The sequence below is a fragment of the Thermobia domestica genome, chromosome 4, assembly GCF_964235325.1.
Source record: "Thermobia domestica chromosome 4, izTheDome1.hap1.1, whole genome shotgun sequence".
In the NCBI taxonomy this organism is placed as follows: Eukaryota; Metazoa; Arthropoda; class Insecta; order Zygentoma; family Lepismatidae; genus Thermobia; species Thermobia domestica.
In genome coordinates this window covers 324,285,551-324,293,502 of record NC_137457.1, presented here as the reverse complement: position 1 = coordinate 324,293,502, position 7,952 = coordinate 324,285,551, and positions in this window count along the sequence as shown.

The following is a 7,952-nucleotide window of genomic DNA, read 5'->3' as shown; positions in this document are numbered from 1 at the left end:
TTTTGTCAATTTGTCAACTTTTCGGTTCGCTATGAAACATTTCTGTTAATATGTCTTTAATAGTATGCTTGACATGGCATACGACCGGAAACATCGCAAAAAATATTACTGATTTGTCACAAAGATACTACCATACATATTGCGTTCCGTAGCCTTTCGCAAATTAGGAGTTATCAGACAACTAATTTGGCTTACTCTGATTAAACTATTCCCGTAATTTGTTAATAATTTGTCGCATAAATAAGGAGTTAGTTCGATATAATTATATCTTAGATATTATTCATTTTTTTCGATATTCTAGCATTCTTACTCTTGAATTATTTATTCAGCAATTAATGATACTTCACGAGTAATTCTACCGAAACGAAGTTCCAAGTTAAAATTAGAGGGCCATATGCTTAGTCGTTCTGACGTGTTATTAGACCCATATTAAAAAGTGTGACTAGGCCATGTCCAAATATTACACTTGCACACTTGAAATACGCTTATATCCGGAACTGACGTCACCTAGTGTACACTGCATTAGTATACTTGTGTGCTTAACATGGCAATTTGTAGCAAAATAAACTAATAAATTTTTAAAAAGCATACTCTTAATATCATTGTTGAGAGGTGAATTTATTTTTGAGCTGATTTAACAACAATTTACTTGAAAATATGCAAATGATAGATCTACTACAAATAAAATATAAAGATTTTACAGAAATAACAAACATAATTACGTTGTTCTCACCTTGCAAACCGAAAGCAACCAAAAAGTTTCTCTAATAATGCTATAAAGATATTTGTGCTTAAATATTACAAGGTTTATGTAGCTTAATTATCGGTAATGCAGACATTAGCACGTAAATGCCAGATTAATGGCGTATGAATTAAAGTATTAAGCTCTAGCATAGAATAATGAATACCTAGAATATTCATTTTTCTATAGCTAAAGCTGCAGCAGCAAATGTTAATTCGTAGGTAGATAGGCCTAATTTTCTTGTTTGGATTCTAAACAAAATTCCTTTCAAAGCTACCATATTACCTTGTACTTGTGAGAAACTATATGCCAATTATCGTACATTTTGCATTTTTGACAGATGCCCACAAGTGAAATACAGATCAAAAAATTTATTTCCACACATTTATCAAAGATTTTACAAATTTCTCATGGTAAGCCTTTACTTTGGCCATTTCATTTGTTTTCGATTCTTCGAGTCAGTGATTTGATCTTTTGGTTCCGGTTTTCAGAACTTGCCTGTTAACCCATATACGGGGTGTGGCAATTAAATAACGAGACTGGCCACCTCCTGTCGCGCAGGTGAACCTTCATGAGCAGCCACTGTTTCTTTCATGATTCTGAAAGCTTTCCTTTTCTTTGCAGGAGCTCCTCCGTGGCTAAGTGGTTAGCGAACGCGCCTTTGGAGTGGGAGGCCCGGGTTCGATTCCCGGCGGAGCTCATGTGGTTCGGATTTCACGTTAATCAGTAGGTCCACGTCACATATAGCCTCGCCGCTGAAAAGGGACGTAAAAGCACAATCAATCAATCTTTTCTTTGCAGGCTTGCATGAAGAAGACAATGTTTTGAGGCAGTGCCGGAATCATGGTAAGCAGCACATTAACATCAAATTTCTGGTGAAATTAAACAGAACACCGATGGAATGTTGTGCAATGTTAAAAGAGGTGTACGGTGATAATGCTATGTCACGTTGGTGAGTTTCTGAATTTTACAAACGATTTTCAGAAGGTAGGGAGGAGGTTGGAGATGATGAACGACCCGCTGACCTTTGAGTTCAAAAAGGGCGAAAAAGTTCAAAAAATTAATGAACTTGTGCGGAAATACAGACGTCTGAGCATTCGGATGATCGCAGGTATGACGAACATTAGCAAAGAGACAGTAAGACAAATTTTGTATCACAATTTAAACATGCAAAAGTTTGTGCAAAAATTGCCCCGAAAAACCTCTCTCAGGAATAAAGAGGCATTTGAAAGACCATTTGATGTGACCATGGGCGTCTCTGCCGGGATTGACGAGGGGGACGCGTCCCCCCAATATTTTGAAGTACAAAATATTCGAAATTTTTTTCTAATTTAATTTAGTTACTAACGACAGAATAACATAAAAATAATAATCATTATATTTACTAAGAATATAATATTCAGGCTGCGAAATAATTATAAGAGTTCTTAATACACCTTAAAGGGTCCGTGAAGGTAAGCAGAAAGGTAACAAAGGGAATTGAAGATAATAAACAAGTTAGGGTAGGTAGTACCATTTAAATCCCTTTCTTTGATGTCCCCCCCAAATTTTACATGCCAGAGACGCCAGTGGATGTGACGTCATGGAACGACTCAAGGCAGAACCAGACTTGCTAACATGTGATGAAACAGATTTTCCAGTATGACCCCGAGACTAAGCGTCAATCCATGCACTGGAAGACTCTCACTTCTCCAAGAATGAAAAAATCACAAATGAGCAAGTCGAAAGTTAAGGCAATGCTCATTGTTTTTTTTTTTTTTTTTTTTTTTGTCGGTATCAGGGGTATCATTATGACTGAATCAAAGGATGAATCAGACTTACTAGAAATAAGTCCTAATCAAGCTGAGAGAAAGAATAAGAAAGAAGAGACCGGATTTGTGGAAGAACGATGTATGGATCCTCTATCAATATAATGCGCCTCCCATAATGCCCTCTTGTGAAGCAGTTTCAGCGCATTCCTGTACACGTTCATCCTCCGTATTCCGCCTTCCTCTTAATTCAAATAATCCCATCACTGTTCCCACTATGAAATGATTACGAACAAGTAATTCCTTCCGTATACTTGAACAATTAGAGCCATTACGTTACATGCATATTGTATTTTTTTATAAAACCGTCTCTTAATTTTCATAAAATTCTTATTTTATTAGTACTAGTATTGTAATAGTTATACTTGGACGAGGGGATTTGTTTCGTTACTAAATGACAATTTTTGCAGTGGAAATCATGTAGGAGAGACAGTAGGTGTATAATAAATGGTAGAAATAGTCCAATCAGTATGCCTGTAACTAAAGCAATACAGTAGAACTACGATAACTATAATGTCATTTAGGCTGTGTGTAATCTACAGTACGGGAAGCAATTATATCTAATATGAACTCTCTCCCAAAGCAGTTTTGAGCCATATTATTGTAAATAGCGATCCCCTCAGTACTTTAGGTGACCTAATGCTCTTGCAAGTTGCCTACTTTCGCTTGCAATAAAATTCCTAAGCTACTTCGCAACAGTTTCGTCAGCGCCCTAACCACCAGTGCTACTGTTCTTCCGGGGGATTGCCAATAGTTTACTGGTTTTATGCTGTCACGAGTTTATTGTGCACAAAGACAACATACACCGAAATATATATATATATTATATTTACGCTCCGCTCTTCTTAATCTGCGCATGAAAGATCCGAATGACAAATATTTGCAGGTACGACAATGCTGATGCTGTTGGCATACATGAAAGAAGTCATTTTATGCTTACCCCATATTGTCGATCTGTACGATAAATTTATCTTTAATTTAACTGGAAAGTCATTCATCTAAAAAAAAAAAAAGCGTTCTTTTTCTAGTACGCGAAAAAACGACAAAGGCGTCACACGCAGTAAACTAATCATAACGTTACGCACAATAATAGTGGGGGAAAAGCTGTCAAATACGGTATTTTGTTCTTCACGATAAACAACGTTTGAAAGCAAGTGAATGGTTAATTTATAATTCTGTAAAGTACTTTCCCATGTATTTTGGTGCTAAGTGAACTTCCTCAATTTGAGATAGGTATATAAATCTAAAGATAATAAAAACGATTGTTTCCTCAATCTGTACTATTAGATTCTTTTATATGCACTCAACTTTATATGCAATGAGTGTTTTTTGATTTTGGTACTTGTTGACGAAATGTAGGTAATAGAAAAAATCTAGAATGTGCGTCTTTTATTCAGTGATAACGCAATTTCCTGTCAAAATACGGTGCACATAAAGAATAACTCGTTAAATGAAAGAGAACCACGTTTCCTTCACTTTTGATGTTTTCTATTATTCTCTGAGACATTTTGAACTGTTGCGTACATATTGATTGCTAATATGCTTGTAAACTTAGTGCACTGGACATGATTACGTCCTATCCCCGTACGTGCAGTTATTTCATTTCGCTCTCGGGAAGCCTAAGATATTGTTTCTTAAGATAGCAATTGAATTCATGACGTCAAATTCATTATACGACAACTACGCCTTACGCCTATAAAATAAATACGCATAATGTAAAACAACTGTGCAAAACACAAGCAAAGGGCCAAGCGGAATAAGCATTTGAAAACTACCCCCAAGCATATCTGCACAAAATTTACAGTATCGATTAACATTTATGAGAAACTAAGTTTCCAAAAGATTCAGCCCCACAAGCGGTTTTGGAGGGGTTTAGGAGGGGGAAGGAAAATTGATTTTTTTTTCTCCTGAACGGCTCAAGCGATTTGCATGAGATAAAGATGTTAGGTGTTCTCTACAAGAGAAAAGTCGGAAAATATTTTTTTAAAATTTTGGGGGGTTGAAAATGAAAGTCAAAATTTTTTTGAAATTTTCAAAAAAAATAGTGGAAGACTAACTGAGACACCCACAATTTTTGCCAATTTTTGTCTTAAGAGGGTCCCTAAAAACATATATATTGTTTTCATCTTGTTTGCAAGTGTAGGCACCGCTACCTCATAGTGAAAAAAGGCGAATGTATATACGTCAGCATCTATGTGGTATACGTATGATACATACTGTACACCACTAGGATAACCAATACCTTTGAGGGTACCATTTCCAATTAATGAAAAATTTCATTCACATCATGGGCGCCCACACAGGGAGCAATTGCCCCTCCCCCTTGGATTTTCGAAAAAGGTTAACTTTTATAGGTTCTTCTGCTGACAAAAGTTTGAGTTTAATTGCTTTCGGAAGACGATGATGCTTTTTCTCTTAATCTCTGTTAATGGTGTAGTGTTCAGAATGGATATAATACTTTTTTTTTTAGAGTCAAAGAGATGAGAATAGCTTTGTCCGAATTCCGGAATCAAGCAAGTTGAAAGTAACAGAAAGAAACCTAGTTCGTATATTATCTTCCATCTTTTTTCTGCAGAACGCATGATATATCTCTTCGAGGTGATAAATCGGGCGTGTTCCTTGATTTGTTAGACTTTCGTGTCTAGGCTGGGGACACTCCGCCTTATGCAGAGTCGTTTTGAAGTATGAAAAGGATCATACTAAAGGCCTGATTAAAGTAAAAAACATATGTTAGTCGAACTCTTGTAGTATGGCACTAATGACTCGTCAGAACGACTCTGCATAAGGCCGTTGTATTCAAAGAACACATTGAAGGACAATGCGAAATATACTTCACAATGAATTCAGTTCAGTTCACAATCAATTCACAATGAATTGATTTCAGTTGGTGAAAAGGAATTTTAAAATGTTTTAGTTAAGGAAGCAAATAAAGAAAATCATTCTGAGTAATTGCTGATGAAAGTGTGGTCATTTCTGGTGTAGAGCACTTTTCAGTAGGAATTAGATATTTAGACAACTCTAAATTAACCCAAAATAGAAGAATTCCTTGGTTTCTTGGCTTTACAGCAACTTAATGCAAGGGCAATTGTAACTGAAATTTTATCCTTTTTGTCAAAATGTGATCTTGATATGTCGAAATTATGTGGACAGGGTTATGACGGATGCGCCACAATGGCAGAAGTGGAAAGTGGTGTGAACAGAATAATACAAAAAGAATATCCTAAGGCGTTATTTCTTCACTCTACTAGCCATAAATTAAATTTGGTTATTAATGACACTAATGAAGTTAAACACATTCGAAATTCAGTTGCAACTATGCAAAATATAATCAATTATTTTTCTTGAAAGATCTGTCAGAAAAAATCTTGTTCTTAATGTGCTTCTCTTCCGTGAAACATGGTGGTATACAAAGAACAAGAGCATCAGAATATTTTTGGAAAAATCTCAGAAATAGTGAATTGCCTAAAACATCTGATTTCTGGTGGAAACAGAACCGCGCAACAAAGTGCTTATTACGTATTATGTTCTCCGAAAACATGTGCTTGTAAACAGGAATGTGTTCATAGAGCAAGTAAAAGATTCGCTAAGGAGGCAGGGGCGTCATTTAGGGAGGGCAGGAGGGGGCAATTGCCCCCCTCCCAAGTTTGAGGAATACATGTACTTTAGTCGAGTGTAATACTAATATACTAATACAAAACGTGAAAGTTATCCGTCGGTGGTGCTCTTGCCCTCTCCAAGCAAAGTCTGAAATGACAACCCTGTAAGAAGGGTCCTCGTCGGCTAGAATTTCTGTTCAACGAGCACCAATGAATGAAGTGTAGGCTAAGTAGATTATTTGTGTTGTAGATTTTTCCTGTCAATGATATCCTAATATCCAATCTTTTGATTTTTTATATATATATTTTTATAGTTAATGAAGATATACTATGTGCTAACTAAAATACGATCAGTTTGACATGAAGCATACGTCTTTTGATGTGATTGCGTGAGAGTAATATATATATATATATATATATATATATATATATATATATATATATATATATATATATATATATGTGTGTGTGTGTGTGTGTGTGTGTCTTGCCCCTCCTTGGAAAAAAATCTGCAGGCGCCCATGATTCACATTAATATATATCGTGTGTGTGTTCGAGGTGGATGTTCTCATCTTTGTTCATGGTTTTACTCTTTTACAGTGAAAATGTAAGAATTTATTATTTCAAACAACTAGGATAGATTAACACAATTGATTTCTAATTTAAATATGTAGTTATTTAAAAATGGCGTTTAAAATATGTGTAATTGGTTGATTTAAGTGGAAGCAGAGAAATACACTTTTACAGGTAAAGTAAATAACTTATAGGATCATGCCACTACTTATAATAATCTTTCTATTTTTGTGGGCGACAGCATACTTATCAACAACTTCTTCAATTAGAAATTTTCTCCAATATAAAATGATCCTAAGTTTTTAACCCATCAGTCATTGAATTACGTTTATGTCTTTAATCTTTCGAATAGTGATGGGCACTATCGAATACTTTTTCCTATCCAATGATCATTCGATAGTTGTTTTCAACTATCAATAGTTTTTATTCGATAGTCCGATAGTTTTTCTATTCATTCAAATATTGCGTTCCTACGTGCTTCTGTGCTACCTAAATCTTCATTCGATAGTCTCACTAACAAGTCTCCACTCGACTAGACTCCCTGGAGTCTCTAGGGAGAGGTCCGTATATTAACAAGGCGGATGAGAGGGAAGAGCGCTGTTTATAAGTAGAAGCGCGTTACCGAGTCCCTCAAATGAAGGGTCGGCGGCAAAAGAAATTCGTTTCTCCTTTGCAATGTTTATGACAGATTTTTTTCCTCAGCAACTATTCAACCGAATTTCCTCTTGTTGTTTTTTTATTATTTATTTTATGATCCTCATGCTATTGTATCAAGCATATTATTGATAACAGTAAAAGTGGGACAAAAAATACATTTCGAAAATGCAAAGATTGCTTGGCGATTTTTTTTATCTGAAGTCCTCTTTACTTAGGAAAACCCAGGAAAAACCTCACTCACGATGGCTGGCCTAATAAAAGATGTTATACCTTCTCGATCGAGTGACCCCACCGGGAATTCAACCCGGGACCGCTCGCTACAAAGGTGAGAGCGTTAGCGACTACGCCAAGTACGACCACGTGGTAAAATTGAAATAAGAATTACAATCTCCTTAACTGTTGGAACTGCAACATTATTTGTGTGTAGAGTAGACATATCCCGATGAAGAATATCTATTTTTTTTATTTCTATTATTTTCCTTTGTTTTTATTTCAAATATATTTTTGTACTCAGATAGCTTATGATGCTACGCCTATATCGACGCAAATCTGTCTTCAACATTGGAGCGTGGGAAC